This window comes from Lissotriton vulgaris, chromosome 8, assembly GCF_964263255.1.
Source record: "Lissotriton vulgaris chromosome 8, aLisVul1.2, whole genome shotgun sequence".
Taxonomy (NCBI): Eukaryota; Metazoa; Chordata; class Amphibia; order Caudata; family Salamandridae; genus Lissotriton; species Lissotriton vulgaris.
In genome coordinates, this window is record NC_141696.1 from 1,249,047,283 (window position 1) to 1,249,066,667 (window position 19,385).

The window sequence follows — 19,385 nt, forward strand, 5'->3', positions numbered from 1 at the left end:
TTTTGTATTTCCTTCTATACTCGCAGTATGTGCTCTCTCCTCCCACTTTGGTTTAAGCAAGTATCCCGCAGCCATTCCCTAGTCTGCCCGACCCCTCCCTCACTCCTTAAACCCTTCCTGCACAGGTCCCGCGGGCGCCTTCAAGGTAGGGGCTTCACATCAACATTTATATTTTTAAAAAGCTGCATGTGTACAGTCATTTCTAGTAAATGGCTAAATAGCCATTCTCTAGTCTGCCCGACCCCTCCCTCACTCCTTACACCCTTCCTACACAGGTCCCGCGGGCGCCTTCAAGGTAGGGGCTTCACATCGGCATTTATATTTTTAAAAAGCTGCATGTGTAAAATCATTTCTAGTAAATGGCTGAATACTTGTTGCCTTCTACTTTTTGGCAAGTGTCTGCATCCAGCCCACCAAGTGACCGAATAATCTAATACGTGAGTTGCTTATTAGAAATACTTTTATACTTACTCTTCAAATATTAAAATGTGTAAAGTTTAGCTTGTTTTGAACAGTTTAAGTGCATAATGGAAAACACTGCTCAGTGCATTGTAAGAAATATATTTTTTTATTCATTTCTAACGTATGTATCCTGGGTTTGATACAAACACTTTAATAAAATATTTCTATTTATCTTTTTTTCATTTTTCTAATATCCACAAAGCCAAAGGAAGAGTAAGTTCGGTTTTAGCAGTCTATTCACTTCTTAGCATATTTGATAACAAATTATGTATTACATCGTATGAAGAATAAATATTTTTGTTTGTACATCACATTGTTACTTACAACTGTTTATTGATAAAATAGGAAGTGTAGCCAAAATAATCTGCAATAATACCAGCATTTGTGTTCATGTACAAAAAAGTAAAAACTTCAGTACAACACTCAAGGGAAGACTGCATTTCTTTAAAACCTTTTAACTGCCAGAGAATCAATTTATGAAATATGGACAATTGCGTACAGCATTCACAAATGTCGTGCCCAAGGTAGATCTACTTTCCTCAAATTCAAACTTACCCTACTACTCCAAGGTAAACGCCCATTCTCTAGAGGGTATCATTTACTCTCCAAGAACAAGAATTTAGAGCATGGAATTCTGAAAAGAAAATGGGAAGAAAACTTAGAGAACATCCTCCATGATGATTATAGGAGGCAGCTCTTAAACAATACCAAAAAAGCAGTTGCCACTGGCGCATAAATTCCAACTAAATAAGTTTGGATGTAAAGCTCTTAGGGCTTCATCAAAACTCCATAAACCAGACAATATGCTCCCTTCATCTGTTCGCATGGTCCAAAATAGAAAGGTCTGTTGCCTCAAACTCACATTTTCTGCCAAGAATGATGATCCTGCTGTCAAGTCAAAGATAATACCATGTTTTCAATTAGTATAATATGAATGGTGCTCAACTGTTTATATCAAGGTAAAATTTTGACTAGGCATCAAATTTGTTACACCGAATTGGACGTCAGCCTCACAACTTAGTGTTGGGACTATCACATTATAATTCTACCCTATTCTATTTAGATGAATAAAAAGATATTGCATCCAGTCATTCCGAATTCAAAATGATTGTGACCGTTTCACCTTTATTTACACATAAATAAAAAAATGATGTTGCATTCCAAACAGATTGCAGTAATAGGGATCCTACCTGTCCCAGGTATTAATACAGGTAAAAATTCTAACCCTTATATTGTAAACGTATGTTTTTCTACAAACAGGAAAAAAAATATTCACCCTCCTTTGAAAACATAGCCACACAAGTGCATTCAACCAACATGAAGTCTTAGAAAATAATTTTTTTTTCTCTCTGAGAAAAGAAATATTTTTTTCTCTCCAAAACATGCCATTAAATCTGAGATGGCCCACAATAATCTCAGATAACAAAAGTCTCAAACAAAGGGTGTGTTTATTTTTGCCACATTCCAGTGGCAGAGGTGTAGCTATAGTTATGTGTGACAGTGAGAATCCAAACTAGCCAATAGCTAGGAAGCAAAAAGAAAATGCACAATGGAACATGAATAATGTTTTTAGAATCAACAAAACAAAATCAGATCTTCACTGGGTTTAATCGCAAGGCTTGGGAAGTAACTTAATCAGATTTACAAAAGACATACAAAATCAACCATTCCAATCACTTTTCCTGGGTGATAATTGAAAGAGAGAGCTAGCTAGAGAGAGGCATATAGGCAGAGATAGACAGACAGATATGATATCCGGCCAGTCTTTAATGAGGGAACAAGAAAACCAAGTGTTTCTTCTTCCTTGAGTTGGCAGGAGTACTCCACCTATCTGCACAATTTCTCTACCAGACTGAAAATTCTATTTCACATTATCACCTTCTGGTGAGCCCCCCCACAAAGGAATAGAAAGATGTATCCCCATTCTCAATTTAATTTTTGGGCTGTAAGCAATTTTCAGGGCTTTGTTCGCCCTTTGTTGGCAGGGTATGCCTAGAAGGTGGTCCCTTGCTCACTTAGCCACTGGATTCAAGCTAGCCTAGCTGATGAGGGGTGTTACCCAGAAACCGGTCCCAGGATGATTGTTTCCGGTTCAGGGAGGACCTGGTCTGGAATGTTCCCATGAGGCACAGGGTCATGACTGATTTGCATATGTCTGGGTCTAAACTGGAGTGGCCTAGTGGGCAAAAAAACAATGGATTTACCCAGATCTCTTGACTGGGGGAGAATATTTGAATCATTCATCATTCCGTCCATCATTTGTTGCAGTTACACTTTTCACCCTAAGTGGGATGGGTATGCCCAGACAAGGGGCCCTTGCTCACTGTGCCACTGGATACAAGCCAGCCTGGCAGATGAGGAGTGTTACCCCAAAACCGGCCCCAGGATGCTTGTTTCCAGTCCAGAGAGGGGCTGGACTGTTCCCATGAGGCACAGGGTCATAACTATTTGCATATGGCTGGGTCTAAACTGGGGTTGCGAAGTGAGCTGAAGAAAGAAGATGGATTCAACCCAGATCGGCGAGTGTCTGAAAAGTTTCATGACTCGGTCCATCATCTCCTCGTGTTTGCTTTGTTTGCCCTAAATTGGCAGGGTATGCCCAGACAGGGGTCCCTTGCTCACTTTGCCACTGGATTCAAGCCAGCCTAGCTGATATGGGGTGTTACCCAGAGACCAGTCCCAGGATGATTGTTTCCGGTCCAGAGAGGGCCTGGCAGTTCAGGCTGGACTGTTCCCATGAGGCACAGAGTCATGACTGATTTGCATATGGCTGGGTCTGAACTGGGGTGGTCAAGGGAGCTAAAGAATGATGACGGAATCAACCCAGATATGTGACTGGAGGAGAGTGTCTGAAAAGTTTCAACACTCCATCAATCATCTCATTGTGTTTGCTCAGAATTGCAATGCACCATGAATGGACCTTCACTGTGCGGCCATCAACATCATCAACTTCTCTACCACCTTCTTAGTCTCCAAAGACATGCGCTTTATTGACTCAACTTCAACGAGAATAATATGGTCAACCAAGCTTTTTTTTCTGGTGATCTCTTTTTATTGGCTATATTGTTTCCTATCACACTATATCAGAAGAGATTCGACATACCCAATTAATTTGTAGATTAGAAGTTTGGAAAGCTTCAATAACAGTGAATGAACTACACAGGTTTCCTTCTAAATTCAGTTTGTGGCTTATGTCCAGAAGCAGCAAAATACATGTATCCTTATACAATAATTGGCCTTTCCCTTCAAAACACTAGAAGTAAATTTTCACTTCAGTCGGAAATTACCAGTGAATCCTAGACAGGGGCTTCTAAGTGCGCCAGACCCCTCACGACCCTTCGCAAACACTGAAGTGCGTGGATAACAGAGTCTGAAGTATCTAGACACACCCACCAATTCTACATAAACCTCACTGGATCATCACCGTTCACCTCTGAAAGAAAACACGCAACTCTTAGAATGCTACACTTCTGGTAATTACAGGGACTCAAGACTGCTCTCCACAATTTGATTCCGAACTGCAGACCTGAATCAATCGTTCTTAGTTAGTATATCCAATTTGCAAATGCTACATATTTTACCTAATTACATTAAGGGAAGTTGGTCCTACCTTCTCAAATGTTATTCATGCCTTCATTTATGTTATCCATAACATGGTGCAGCTCACTTTCGGAATCAGCTTCCTAAATGTGGCACACCGGTGCAAAGGAGCACAAATGGCATCAATGTATTACCATCATGCACAAAAAAGACACAACCTCAAAATAAGCACCAAGCAGTAAAATCTTACACTTAGACTAAAAAGGACATCAAGGGTTTGAAGCTTATCTAGTTGCAACAAACCAAGGTTCATTCAAATGCTTTATTGGCTTTGCCAAATAGGTAATTATCAAGGCAGCAGGCTACCAGCTTTTGCTCCCCCTAAGAATACTAATACACAATAAATCACTTATTATTAGTAGAGTCTCCACAGCTACTAAATTAGCTATCGCACATTTATGTATACAATTTCATTGGTAGATTCCACATACTTAAGACACCGTTGCCTTACATATTGCCATATGTTCTCCAGCTTAAGTCAAGCCAAAAAGTGCTAGGTCAATACCTGATTTTCAGGATATCTGCACGCAAAAAAGAAAATTGCACACACTATACAAAAGTGTTAAATGTATTTTCAGTGCGTGGTTATGCTGTATGTCTCACAATGGCATGTATCTCTTTAAGCTATGCTGGACACTACTGATGTAAAACAGAACTATGTTGAAAAAGGATTGGAAATAAACCTTAGCATGCAGGTTCCACTAAAGATCAGTACATGCTTGGTTTTAGTGCTGCTGTAGTAACCCTTCAGGCTCTAGGCCCACATAAATGGGTTACCATTTTTATCGGGGCAAGTGGGGTAACACTGGGTGGTAGGAATTTTGGAGAAACCTACAGAATCAAGAACTTTCTTTCCCAGAAATGGGAGAAAATGTATTTTTACACAACGTTTGAGGTTTGCAAGGACTTTTAAGTAAGAAACCCTTGTGAGAACCACAAACAAGTCACACCACCCTTGACTCCTCTGGATGTTTAGTTTTCGGAAATGTCTGGGAATGGCAGGTTTCTCTGGTAGCAGCTGAGTTAAGGCCCAAAATCCGCAGCTATCCACAGTGTAAAAAAATAAAAGTGTTGATTTTGCTGGGTATAATGTTGTCTCCAGGTCATGTTTTGGGCCATTTTATGTTTCAGACACTAAATCCAGTCACACAAGTGAGGTACTGCTTTTATCGGGAGATGTGTGGGAACACAGAACAAAAGAACCTCTGTTTTTAACTATTTGATTTTTCTGCATTTCGGGCTTCCAAATACAAGTTGGTGTGAAAGAACATTATGAATTGCTTTATTCACTTGAACTGAAAAATCATTATAAGGTGCAGCTCAGTTGTTGGCTCTGGCTATTACCCATTTTTGGAAAATCTATTAACCCTACAAATCCTTGCAAGCAGAAAGGTCTATCAACCCTAACAGTATACTGCTTTTGGAAATCAGCCATTGTGACAAGCAGTGACATGTGAAAACGTTGTCACGAATGGCTATTGTTCCTACTCGTTCCCATTTGGGTTTTTTACATTTCAACAGTTAGTGTCTTTGGGAAAACCTCAAGACATGTACGCAAATGATCTACTGCAGAATTTAGAAAATGTTGTCCAATTTTTAGAAATGTAGTGTTCCAGGATCACCCATGGATTTTACACCCGTTTCCACCATAAACCGCAAGTAGGATCAAGCCAAAAGAATTTAGAAAAAATGCCTACCTCTCGGAAAAATTGCAAAACTGTGGTAACAAAATAGTTTTTGGTCTACAGCTCTGCTTGTTCCTGAAAGCTGGTAAGATGGTGATCTTCTTAATACAGTAAACCTTTTGTTGAGGTCATTTTTAGAAAAAAGCATAAACTTTCTTGCACAGCACCTGTTCCCATCTGTTCACAAAACCCCCAAATTTAGCTATATTTTGCCTATTTTCTCAATTTCCTGTAAAGAAATCTACAAACCCTGGGTACCGTTAAAGTCCCCAGGATGGTGGTAAAAAAGGCAAATTTCGAGTGGATACCTTATGTGGAAAATAGTTATGAAGGCGTAAGCGTTTAGAACCCCGAAATAGAAAAACAAGCATTGAAAATGCAATAGGTCTCGCAATAGAAAAGTTTGACCTTTTGGTGATGCAAATGTAAATTATTTTTTTTTTGTTTATATTTTTTCAAATTATAAAAGTATTAATTTTGTTTTTTGTAAAGTGAATAGTTATAAATCTACCAAATGTTACATTTATAGCATTAGTAAAGTTACATGTTCTGTTTTGTCCTTTTTTACATGTATTGATGTGCAAACTCACAAATTTGTGTAAAATGTTATAAATAAAGGATAGTGACCTAATGTTGTTTTTAATGGTAAAAGTTTTTACATGTAAAAAAGGACAAAACTAAACATGTAACTTTACTAATGCTATAACCAACTACAGGCAATGGCATAATGGAGAAATTAGGGGTGAAAAAGAACCTTCAAAACTGAGATTTGAAATGTAGAGTGCAGGAAAAAAAGAGGCTCCTGGTGGAATCACCATTAAGGCAGCCTTGGAATTATGTAATTCTGGCTTAACTGGCACCCTAGAAAAACTGCATGTATTTATTTATAATAAACTAAGGACTGAACAGTACACATGCCGCAGCTGGGTAACAATCTGTGCAAATTCCAGGAAACACCAGGGACTGATGCTTGTGGCCAGTCAGCAGGGAACGATGCTGGTAATGGAGGGTGGGTGTGTATTGGAATGAGCGCGAAGTGTGCGTCTTGTCTGTGCTGATAAGCAGCGAGCGTGAGGAGGAGGGAAGGGTTGTGAAAAGCAGCAGCGAGGAGAGAGGGCTGTAGTTGCCAGGAGATGCGGATGTCACCTTGCATGATTTCCAAGACAAGCATCAGCCTGCTGTCAGTTTAGTTCCGTCGCTCGCCCAACAGGGCAAGAAAACCGGATCAGATGCCTTATGACTTCCTGGCCATATCACTACAGGAACACTAAGAAAACAAGCCAAAATGTATCTAGCAGATCGTAAAGTAAGGAAAATCTTGAGCAATTTATTTCAAACAAGCACTGGTAAAGTCAAAGTGGCTTTTGTGTCAGAGAAGCACGTGTTATTCAGCAGTACGTGTTGCCAAAACCTGCCCAAAGAAGATCTTACAACGAAATATCTTGGACCACAGTGCCATAAATAAGCTGAGAGGCAGAAGAACTCTCAAAGTAGTATTATAAAATCGAGTCAGAAGGTAACGTTTGTACTTTAACTGGTGATCTTAAAAGGCACACACAGCAAAATATTAGTTAATTCTTTGCACAAAGGGATTGTGTTTTTGTTTCTCTTAAGCCTCTGTCCTAACAAGTTTCATTTACGGCATTTGATATAACTATTTCCCTCAAAGTGAAAAAATGCATCCACGTGTGATCAATGAACAGTCTTTAACGCAGGCAAAAACATAGACACTGCACACACTTGCATGTAAATCTGCAAATAAAATGTTATCTTTACTGCACCGTAAATACATCAAAGAAAAGACGTTGGGTCTCAAGCACGGCCGGCCGTGAAAGCCTTTGACGGAGGGCATTGCTGTGGGGAGGGTGGAGGAGAAATGAGACACTGCGGAGCGGGGAGAGCGGCAAGTGTGAAGCAGCAGGGGCCTTTGAAGTGGAGCTAAGCTTCACTTCAAAGGAGTGGGAGGAGTGCTGCTGGGGAACAGATGGCGATTTGATGTGGTGCACGCGCATTTTAGGTCAATATGCTTGCGCATTGTCCTAAAAGTGCACGGGCACAGCATCAAATCGCCAGTCTAGGTAAACCTTGTGGTAAACCTTGTTTAAGCCCCTATAGTCTCGCTCAATGCGCATGCGCATTGAGAGGCGAGACCTAAAAAGGGCTTAACATTCTAGGGGGAATAGCCTCAGCAGTTAAAAGAGTTAATCATACTTTTTCCTGGACACAACCATTAGAGAAGTAATTTACAAAGTTCCAGGTACATTAGAGCTACTAAAAAGTGCTTTACAAATATTATAACCCTTAATATCCAGCTGCTAAACTTGCCAACTGACACATTTGCAATATGACAAACTCACTTTCTGTCGTTATATGCAGATACCTAGTTTTATTTGTCCAGTGCAAACCCAGCTAGAAAGCCTCTAAACCTCGATCTCAACACCACATTTGAATTCTTAATATACCAGCTGAGTTTTCATTCTATTTTTTTGTTTAGTTTTCCATTCAAACTGGACTACCAAACAATGAAATAGCAAATATAACCAAACTATTATTAATAATAAATGTTTCACAAACGCTGGCCCTATTCTCTAAAACTATAAATGTGGTGTTTCATGGTTCGATTGTTAACCCCTTCCATACTCGTTGAACGGAACCATTCCGTCATGAGTCACGGTTGGGCTGTGCTGATGACGGAATGGTTCCGTCACGACCACGCCCGCAATTGGAATGTCCAGCACAGGGCTGGAATTCCTGCCGCACGGAAGCGGTTAAATGCTTCTGAGTGCAGTAATTCTAAATCTGCACTCTTTCAAAGCTGATGAATACAGAGTACAGTCAATGATAGTCTTTCCATCACCTGCAAACAACAATCAACTAACATTTTGCCCAGCTTAGGGCTAGTCGAACTTCAAACATTTCAAATATTAATTTAAACTGTTAAAAAAAACTAAAACGCCTTTGTGCAAGCCCACATATTTTACCTGGCTTTGGACTACATTAGAAATTTCTGGGAAATCTCACTTTGAAGCAATTCAATACTTTATTGCCTATAGGGCTTTGTACTTTAACACGGTACAGTTTATCCTACTTCGATGTGATGTGGAAGAACAGCGCAGAATGGCAGAGACTATGTATGAAAAGAACGCAAATTTGTTCAAATGCTGCACTCTCGTCTGCAGGAGCAGGTGAGGGGTGTCACCTGCCAAAGGAAAATAAGTTCAGAGGTAGGCACCCATAGCAGACATTAGCCTGTCCTTGTTCCGACTGGATAAAGAGGCATGGCATAGCGCCACATGCATTTAATAGAGGTGCATTAGATATGTATGTGGTTGGGACAGCTGGGAGTTGAGTCTGTTAGCCTGCAGGGCTAACGAGCAGGTATTGCAGGTGGCGCCGATGCGAGGACGGGGAGCTGATGCGGACCTACCATACGTGGTACGCCACGCGGCTGCGGTTTGGCAGCAGTTTGTGGAGAAAGTACTGGGGCGAGCCCCCTTTCATAGGGAGTTGCCGGTGTGGATCCTAGCCCCGGTGGTGGATATGGTGGAACATATGTCCTTTAGGGCCTGGAAAATGGGAGGCTGTGAGACTCTGGCGGACCTTTACCCCAATGAGTCCTTTGTGTCCTTTGAGCAGGCCATGGAAACCTTTGGCTTGGGGGAAGGACAATATTTGCACTACCGGGGCCTTCAGGAAGTAGCGAGAGACACTTGGCCCCAATTTCCGGAGGCACCCCTGCTGTCCCACACCCTGAACATCCTCCTCTCTTGCGGGAGAGGGCGTAGGTTGATCTCTCTGCTATATTCGGCCATGAGACAGGACTAGACCCCGCAAGTCCCGCCTTCCTGGGACGCCTGGGAGGTGGACCTGGGTATCGCTCTGACCCCGGGACAGCGCAAGCGCATAGGGAGTCTTACCCGCAGAGTGTCCTGCAATGCGAGATTCAAATTGACACACTTTAACTTCATGCACCGCACCTACTTGACCCCGCTGTCCTTAAGGCGCATTTCAGGAGATAGGGAGGACAACTGCCCCAGATGTGGGATGAAGGGGGTGGGATTTCTGCACCTGGCATGGGACTGCCCTTTGGCTGGTAGCTTCTGGAGGGGGGTGGTAGTCCGTATCCGGGCCGTAACCGGCCTTCAGATTGATCTGAGCCCGCTTCACTGCCTATTAGCCCTGGCCCCTAAACCCAAAAAGAGGAACCTCTCTTACAAACTTTTGCAATTAATGTTGGTGCTGGCGAGGCGTAGAGTACCGATCATCTAGATGGGGCGAAGAGCGCCGGAGTTGGCAGCGTGGCGTAGAGATGTGAGGGAATGGTCACTGGCTGAGGAGACGCATATGCAGAGTTCCCGCAGGGATGTGAAGTTGCAGGACGATCTCCTTGCATGGAGAGTTATGTGTGCCTCGGAGATGTCTCACAGCCATTCGGATGGCAAGAGTGCTGAACTTTTTTATTCAGGGGACTCGGGATCTGTGAGGGAGGGGGGAGGGAATGAGGAGGTTGGACCCACGCCAATGTAGGTGCATTGCCTGCTCCTCAACATGATTTCACGTTATTGCTGTAGTTATCATGATGTTTACAAATACAGTCTGTACTGTACTCACTGTACCATTTAGTGCCATAATGAGGTTACCGTATTGTATACACCTGCTTGATGAACGATGCCAAGCTTAGGGGGGGATTGTTTTCTTCAGTGTTGCAAAATCAAAAAATAAAGGTTTAAAAAAAAAAAAAAAAAGAAGATATGTATGTGGTGGTGTGCAGGACTGTTGATTAGTATTCCAGAACAAATGTCACCAGTCTATCCGCTTCTGATTCTCTGGCTTCCTCTCTATTTCCAATAACATTTAAAAAAAAAAATTATGATGAGCACTGTTTATTTAACATATTTCTTTGCCACTATTATATCAGCATAACTTCCTCACCCACAGGCTTGGCTGTGGACCAGATTGTACTCCAAGATTGAGCAGAATGCTGTATTTTCAAAACTTTCACTCTCCAATACATTGATGCACCCAAACCAACATCCCACCTGTGCCTGCACGAACAAAAATATATGCAGTCTTACTACAATTGTGGCTGCATGGACGTTTTGTGTGAATGGATTTATATATGCATCTAGATTCTAGATATTGTCCATGTGCACATTAGTGCTTGTATCGGTCTTTTCTGTATGTGCATGCAACTATAGACATATCTATTGCATTTTTCATTTTTCCAGCGTTCTTACGACTGCAATGCATGGCCGATGGTTCGCCACTAATTACAGCTATATTTATTACTATGACATGTAACAATGCCAAATTGTATGTTCTGCACAGTTGAGAACTGCCAAAACACTATCCAGCCTTTTAACACCAATAGCTCTAAAAACCTCAGACATGATCATCTGCTAAGTGTTTCCTTCTGGTTCAACTGCTTCCGTTTTTCATTTTTTCTGATAGGCCTTTTCCCCCCCACAGTGCCAAGCCTTTTTTTAGGCTATTTGGGGTAGTTTGCGCTTAGGCCCCTGTAACTTTTTGACCACATAGGGTATTCACCCCAAATTTGTGTCCCTTTCTTCCAACGTCACGGGGATTCTAAAGGTACCCAGGGTTTGTGGATTCCCTGGAGGGGACACAGAAATTAGCCAAAATACAGCTAAATTTCTGTTTTGGGGAAAAATGGGAAAAAAGTGCTGCAAATGAAAGCGTCTGTTTTTTTCCCTGCAAATGGTATCAACAAAGGGTTTGTGGGGCAGAAATCAACATTTTCCCAGCTTTCAGGGACTGACAGACTTTTGTCAGAAAACCAACATTTTTTACACCGTTTTAGCATTTTCCTGGAACATAGCCTATTTTTGCTATTTTTTGTGCTTTCAACCTTCTTCCAGTTAATGGTAGAAATGGGTATGAAGGCAACAATGGATCCTGGAAAGCTATACATTTTAGAAATACTAATCCGGTGGAGATTCCACCACCTCTCGTTGCGTACTCCTAGCGACATGCCGGCAGCTGCTCGCTGCACTCACTGCTCAGTTATATAGCTGTTGGCCTGACAGTGTAGTTCCTCAAGCAAATCACAACCACCAACGCGCGCAGAATCGTCTTTCCATTTATATTGTTATGGAGAATCAAGCATCAGAGGTTATCGGAAGCTAGTTGCGAAATGCAGACAAATGATGTTGACCTTTCAAAAGGGAAAGAAAATGCGATGAGAAAATGCTTACTTATTTTTGAAGTGTGGATTGGTATGCGTTTATAACTTTCTACATTTCGGCGTCACTTCCAAGTGGTACTTTTTACTAATTTAGACTTTATTTTATGATATTTTGGGCACATTTACTAAGCGCGTATAGCTATCTGTAGCTGCGGCACTGGAAGGGCTCTATATTTTTGTGGCAATACTGAACCTTGTAATGACATTGTTTATGCTATAATATTTCTTGGGCATTCACTGAGCGCAAGTAGCTGTAGCTCAGGCTCTGCAGGGGCCTTGTATGCGTAAGTGCCGGTCTTTAAACAGCCGCGCCTACCGTATCTGATGTTTAAGTAAGACTTCATGGCGCTGTATGTAAATTGGCTTGAAGCTGTGAGATGCGGGAAGCAAATAATGTCATCCACACATCCTGACTCTGAGAGAATCAAGTAAGGTTCCGTGTGTCACAGTGCACTTCTGTCTCCTTCACCTCTTTCATCTTCAACTTGAAAGGAAAGGCTGATTTGGAAAAAAAATCCGCTGATTGTAACTTTACGTTCCCCTGCCGAAAGTTCACTGCTGCAGTCCTTCCCTCAAAGGTCATCTTTCAACAATAGAACACAACTCTAAACTATTTCCGCCTACGACATTAGATAACAATCTCTTTCTCTTGAACAGTTGCTCCTAGTGCATTCATTTATATTGCCTGTTCTAAAGAATTTTGTATTTAGTTTTACATTCGGATAAAACCAAAGCAAAAACTAAAGCTTGCTCTGGCGATTAGTGACTCAGATATTCGACGTGCTTTTTGGCTGGATGAGGTCTCTCTAAACAAGCATTGGAAATGCAATAGGTCTCGCATTAGGAAAGTTTGAACTATTGGTATTGTAAATGACACTTTTTTATTTATGTGTTGGTTTTGAAAGTAGCAAAATTAATAGCTTTGTCAGTTACAATGTTAATAGTTTTAACTTTTGCAAATGTGACACCTATAGCATTTGTAATGCAATGTGTGTTGTATTTACGTGACTTAGATGTATTGATATTACAAATAACAATGGCTTTTAATTTTGTAAATAATTAATACTTAAATAAAAGTTATTGTAATTTATAAATGGCAGTAGCTTAAACGTTTGTAAATAACTTGTGAAGATTATGTTCAGTGGATGTGGTGATGGTGGATGCGGTGGTGGATGCGGCGGTGGTGGTGGTGGTGGTGGATGGGGTGGTGGTTGTGGTGGATGTGGTGGTGGATGTAGTGGTGGATGTGTTGGTGGTGGATGTGTTGGTGGTGGATGCGGTGGTGGTGGATGCGGTGGTGGTGGATGCGGTGGTGGTGGATGCGGTGGTGGTGGATGCGGTGGTGGTGGATGCGGTGGTGGTGGATGCGGTGGTGGTGGATGCGGTGGTGGTGGATGCGGTGGTGGTGGATGCGGTGGTGGTGGATGCGGTGGTGGTGGATGCGGTGGTGGTGGATGCGGTGGTGGTGGATGCGGTGGTGGTGGTGGATGCGGTGGTGGTGGTGGATGCGGTGGTGGTGGTGGATGCGGTGGTGGTGGTGGATGCGGTGGTGGTGGTGGATGCGGTGGTGGATGTGGTGGTGGATGTGGTGGTGGATGTGGCGGTGGTGGATGTGATGATGGTGGATGTGGCGGTGGTGGATGTGATGATGGTGGATGTGGCGGTGGTGGATGTGATGATGGTGGATGTGGCGGTGGTGGATGTGATGATGGTGGATGTGGCGGTGGTGGATGTGATGATGGTGGATGTGGTGGATGTGGTGGATGTGGCGGTGGATGTGGCGGTGGATGTGGCGGTGGATGTGGCGGTGGATGTGGCGGTGGATGTGGCGGTGGATGTGGCGGTGGATGTGGCGGTGGATGTGGCGGTGGATGTGGCGGTGGATGTGGCGGTGGATGTGGCGGTGGATGTGGCGGTGGATGTGGCGGTGGATGTGGCGGTGGATGTGGCGGTGGATGTGGCGGTGGATGGGGTGGTGGTTGTAGTGGATGTGGTGGTGGATATAGTGGTGGTGGGTGTGGTGGTGGTGGTGGATGTGGTGGAAGTGGAGGTGATGGTGGATGTGGTGGTGGTGGTGGTGGTGGTGGTGGATGTGGTGGAAGTGGAGGTGATGGTGGATGTGGTGGAAGTGGAGGTGATGGTGGATGTGGTGGTGGAGGTGGTGGTGGTGGTGGTGGTGGATGTGGTGGTGGATGCGGTGGTGGTGGTGGATGCGGTGGTGGTGGTGGATGCGGTGGTGGATGTGGTGGTGGATGCGGTGGTGGATGTGGTGGTGGATGTGGCGGTGGTGGATGTGATGATGGTGGATGTGGCGGTGGTGGATGTGATGATGGTGGATGTGGTGGATGTGGCGGTGGATGTGGCGGTGGATGTGGCGGTGGATGTGGCGGTGGATGTGGCGGTGGATGTGGCGGTGGATGTGGCGGTGGATGTGGCGGTGGATGTGGCGGTGGATGTGGCGGTGGATGTGGCGGTGGATGTGGCGGTGGATGTGGCGGTGGATGTGGCGGTGGATGTGGCGGTGGATGTGGCGGTGGATGTGGCGGTGGATGTGGCGGTGGATGTGGCGGTGGATGTGGCGGTGGATGTGGCGGTGGATGTGGCGGTGGATGTGGCGGTGGATGTGGTGGTGGATGTGATGGTGGATGTGATGGTGGATGGGGTGGTGGTTGTAGTGGATGTGGTGGTGGATATAGTGGTGGTGGGTGTGGTGGTGGTGGTGGATGTGGTGGAAGTGGAGGTGATGGTGGATGTGGTGGTGGTGGTGGTGGTGGTGGTGGTGGTGGATGTGGTGGAAGTGGAGGTGATGGTGGATGTGGTGGTGGAGGTGGTGGTGGTGGTGGTGGTGGTGGTGGTGGTGGTGGATGTGGTGGTGATGGTGGTGGTGGTGGATGTGGTGGTGATGGTGGTGGTGGTGGATGCGGTGGTGGTGGATGCGGTGGTGGTGGATGCGGTGGTGGTGGATGCGGTGGTGGTGGATGCGGTGGTGGTGGATGCGGTGGTGGTGGATGCGGTGGTGGTGGATGCGGTGGTGGTGGATGCGGTGGTGGTGGATGCGGTGGTGGTGGATGCGGTGGTGGTGGATGCGGTGGTGGTGGATGCGGTGGTGGTGGATGCGGTGGTGGTGGATGCGGTGGTGGTGGATGCGGTGGTGGTGGATGCGGTGGTGGTGGATGCGGTGGTGGTGGATGCGGTGATGGTGGATGTGGTGATGGTGGATGTGGTGATGGTGGATGCGGCGGTGGGGGTGGTGGATGCGGTGGTGGTGGTGGATGGGGTGGTGGTTGTGGTGGATGTAGTGGTGGTGGGTGTGGTGGTGGTGGTGGATGCGGTGGTGGTGGTGGATGTGGGTATGAGTTACCTGTAGTTCAGGAAAGATGCCTGTCAGAGCACCTCACCTCCACACCCCAACCTTCCAATAAAAGTAAAGAGCATTACTAGAATACGGCCCATGTCCCGGGCCTGAAATATATGCAGAACTACAGCTATAATCTGCTAGCCAACGTGTATGTTGTTTACTGGCCCCTGTAACTGCAAGTCTCAATCATGCGCCGTAGTCAGTCGGTAGGAGATATGTGCGCACAAATTAATTAGGCCCCTCAGAGTCGTCTCAAGGTGGGGGTACTTGTGCTTATGCACATAAATACATAGGGTTGAAAGTGCAGCTTTTAGCATACTTTTCTGACAGCCTCTCTAGCTTCCCTAGTTATGAAAAATATGTAATTAATTCTGCAACCCCAGCGGCAAACCTGGAATATAAATGTCCTTTTTGAGGAATTTTCTTCAAATGGGGGGCTGCCGAGCAGCTTGTTAGGAGTGAATGAACACATGAGAGATGGGGCGAGTCGGTCGAGTGGCAGTTGGGGGCGGGGGTAGAGGAAGCATCGTCAGACGAATGGGTGCCCCGGTGAAGTGGCTTAAGCGAGACTGAACTGAAGTTGAAAAAGTCTGCTTGTATGTGTACACTCATTGATTAAAGTTGCGTCTAGATTGGTCTGTCGGTCATATTTGTACTCATGGTTATAGAAACATGCAAGTACATTTAATGCCATCTTGCAATTCCTCTCAGAAATTGTTAAATGTCTTTAGCAGAGCCTATAAATAATGAAAGAGTTGAGCCAGGTCGTAGTGAGCTAAGGTAATTCAACCCAGATGCTCGTAGGTAATGATCCCGTCCCGGTTGCCAGAGCCTGGACTTAAAGAGTCAGCAAAAGTTGTGTCGTGATGGGTAGGAGTTCCCTGTAGTTCAGGAAAGACGCCGGTCAGAGCACCTCACCTCCACACCCCAACCTTCCAATAAAAGTAAAGAGCATTACTAGAATACGGCCCATGTTCCGGGCCTGAAATATATGCAGAACTACAGCTATAATCTGCTAGCCAACGTGCATGTTGTTTACTGGCCCCTGTATCTGCAAGTCTCAATCATGCGCCGTAGGCAGTCGGTAGGAGATGTGTGCGCACAAATTAATTAGGCCCCTCGGAGTCGTCTCAAGGTGTGGGTACTTGCGCTTATGCACATAAATACACGGCAAACCTGGAATATAAATGTCCTTTTTGAGGAATTTTCTTCAAGTGGGGGGCTGCCGAGCAGCTTGTTAGGAGTGAATGAACACATGAGAGATGGGGCGGGTCGGTCGAGTGGCGGTTGGGGGCGGGGGTAGAGGAAGCATCGTCAGACGAATGGGTGCCCCGGTGAAGTGGCTTAAGCGAGACTGAACTGAAGTTGAAAAAGTCTGCTTGTATGTGTACACTCATTGATTAAAGATGCGTCTAGCTTGGTCTGTCGGTCATATTTGTACTCATGGTTATAGAAACATGCAAGTACATTTAATGCCATCTTGCAATTCCTGTGCTATGTTGGTGTTCATATTATGTTAAATTAACAATGCAAATGATGGAGCCAAAAAGTATAAAAAGGGGAGGGAAACCTGTCATACTGAGCATCTTTTAAGAAACACTAACTCAAGTATACAGGAGAGTGCCGGGGAGGGGGCGGAGCGGGGGGGGAAAAAAAAAAACAAGACGGAGGGAAGGCAGAGAAGGGGAGGAGAAATGCGACACGGCGGGTAGGGAGAGCGGCGATGAGGGTGTGAAGCAGCAGGGGCCTTTGAACTGAAGCTAAGCTTCACTTCAAAGGAGTGGGAGGAGTGCTGCTGGGGAACAGATGGCGATTTGGTGCTGTGCACGCGCATTTTAGGTCAATGCTCTAGCGCATTGACCTAAAAGCGCACGGGCACAGCACCAAATCGCCAGTTGGGATACTAGTTGGGTAAAGTCTGTTTAAGTCGCTATAGTCTCGCTCTGCTCAATGCGCATGCGCATTGAGAGGCGAGACCTAAAAAGGAATTCGCCACTGAATAAGGTAACAATTAGCAGAAGCAACACTTTTTTAAAAACCAGGACACTTTCTCAGCTGCTTGTGTAGAAAAAATAAAAACTTTATATGAAAATTGTCCTAAGGTCCATTTTAACCCGGTTATGTCCCTAATTGCTGACATTATTACAGCATAAAGCGCTATATTAAAACAAGCATTTCAATGGAATAGTCCTCACAATTTCGAGAGTTTGAGCTATTGGCATTGTAAATATCAGTGTCTTTTATTTATGTGTTTTGAAAACTTGCAAGCGCTGCGTAAACACCCACTTTGTACTAATAGTCCTTGCTTACAAAAAGCAGGGCTGGCAGTAAAAGTGGTGCACTTACTGCCAGCCTTTCTTCTCGTAAGCAGCTACTATAAGTACCAAGTGCCTGTATATCACGCCACTTGCAGGTTTTCAAAACACATAACTAAAAGGCATTGTCATTTACAATGCTAATAGCTCAAACTCTTTCAAATGCGAGACCTATTGCATTGCAAATGCTTCTTTTATTATGTACCAGGTATATAGCAATTCATTTGGGAAAATATATACAGTGAAAAATTGGAGGAAGGACACCTATGTATTTCTGAAATTGGAACAAAATATAGAGTTTAGAAACAGCAGCTATTTGCACATTTCTGAAATTGTGAGTACCCATACTAGCATGAGAATTATAGGACATTTTTCAAAGAGACTACTTTTTTACAAATGGTCTTACACTTGGAAGGCAGAAATGCATCGAAAGTCAATAGGTAATAAAAACAGCTCTCACTGGTCCATATTGCAGTGTATTGTATGTTGGAGTGTCGCTTTTGTTTTTTGCAAAAACCCAATAAAATTGTTTGCCATTGTTTGAATAAACGCATTGTATTAAGTCTGTTATATTTACAATTTCGCATCGATTCCGAATGTTTTATTTTGTTGATCTCTGATGAGGTCTAAAATCAATAAAAACAAATTTTATGTAACTTCGAAAAGCAACCAAACCCAGTTTGACATATTTCTACAAGAATCAGGTTTATATGACCTATCTGAAATAGCCCATACAACAAGCTTCCACAACATAACTCTAAATTGAGATACAGCCTTTACTTGACTCAGTGCTTCTTCTTTGTATAGTCGGTGACTAGATCAATATAGTTATTTCGCATTGACTCATGATTAAATGTGAGGCAATCTTTATTTTATGGGAATTCGAGACATATCCAAGGGTAACAGTAGAGCTTACTGATTAATGTAGATTTCATATCACCATCAGGCTCAATCACAACTAAAGCACCTTCCATGTAATAACCACATTGCTGTAATTGCTACGTTCATTGATGAGTGCAACTCTTTTTACAATAAGTATTATTAACTGTGGTCACTATGTACTCCCTACTCATTACCGCAGGTCTGCGCTTTCTTGTCAATCCTCACTCAGCACCAGAGGACGGCAGCTCTGGCATCTTTATAACCCACCTGTCCCTCACGCATAGCCAGAAAACGAGCGGATCCCAGATGTCTTTAAGCAGAGAATGAATCTGCAGCATTTGCCAATATTCGTTAAGTCTCTCTTGACAGTAGGCAGCATTTTTGAACCACGTCTATAAAAAGGGACGGTCCCAGTACCCCAATGTATCGCCATCCAGCACTTGGCAAGGGAATGTAGCAGTGCACTCAGTATTCACACTAGACAAGGGGCATCTTTAACATATCCCAGGAGGGCTACTAACAGAATTCGCTGGATCTCCATACCGATCATTACAACAATCATATTAAAAACCTGTACCCAGAACACAGCAACTCCTGAGAACCACCATGCCAATTGCAGAAAATCCACTATCTTTGCCTCACACAGCCTGCATTTAGAGTACCCCAAAATAGCCATTCTGTGGTGAAGATCAGGGACTCTGTATATTTTATAGAAGTACTTAACATGGATGTGATGCTATGAGGAAAGATACATTGACCATCAACTCATTTTGTAAAACGGTCTTCATTTTCTGTGCTCTCACCCAGTTGTAGGGTGGGGAGGAGATGTTTTTGCTCTTTACCTGTTTTCGCTCCTTACCATGCAGAGTAAGCCGGAA

The 19,385-nt window shown here is 44.0% G+C and overlaps 1 protein-coding gene across 2 annotated transcripts in view; it reads right to left on the bottom strand.

The window, feature by feature from the left end:
- The window catches only part of PAN3 (poly(A) specific ribonuclease subunit PAN3), a 1,023,990-nt gene that overhangs the window by 972,845 nt on the left and 31,760 nt on the right, over positions 1-19,385 (bottom strand). The window contains exon 1 of one of the 2 annotated variants that reach the window (XM_086935165.1): positions 1,018-1,038. The exons of the other annotated variant lie outside the window; for it this stretch is intronic. The gene's annotated coding sequence lies outside the window, so the exon portion shown is untranslated. Of the gene's footprint in view, positions 1-1,017; positions 1,039-19,385 lie in introns of those variants that run through there. 2 annotated transcript variants of the gene reach the window in all.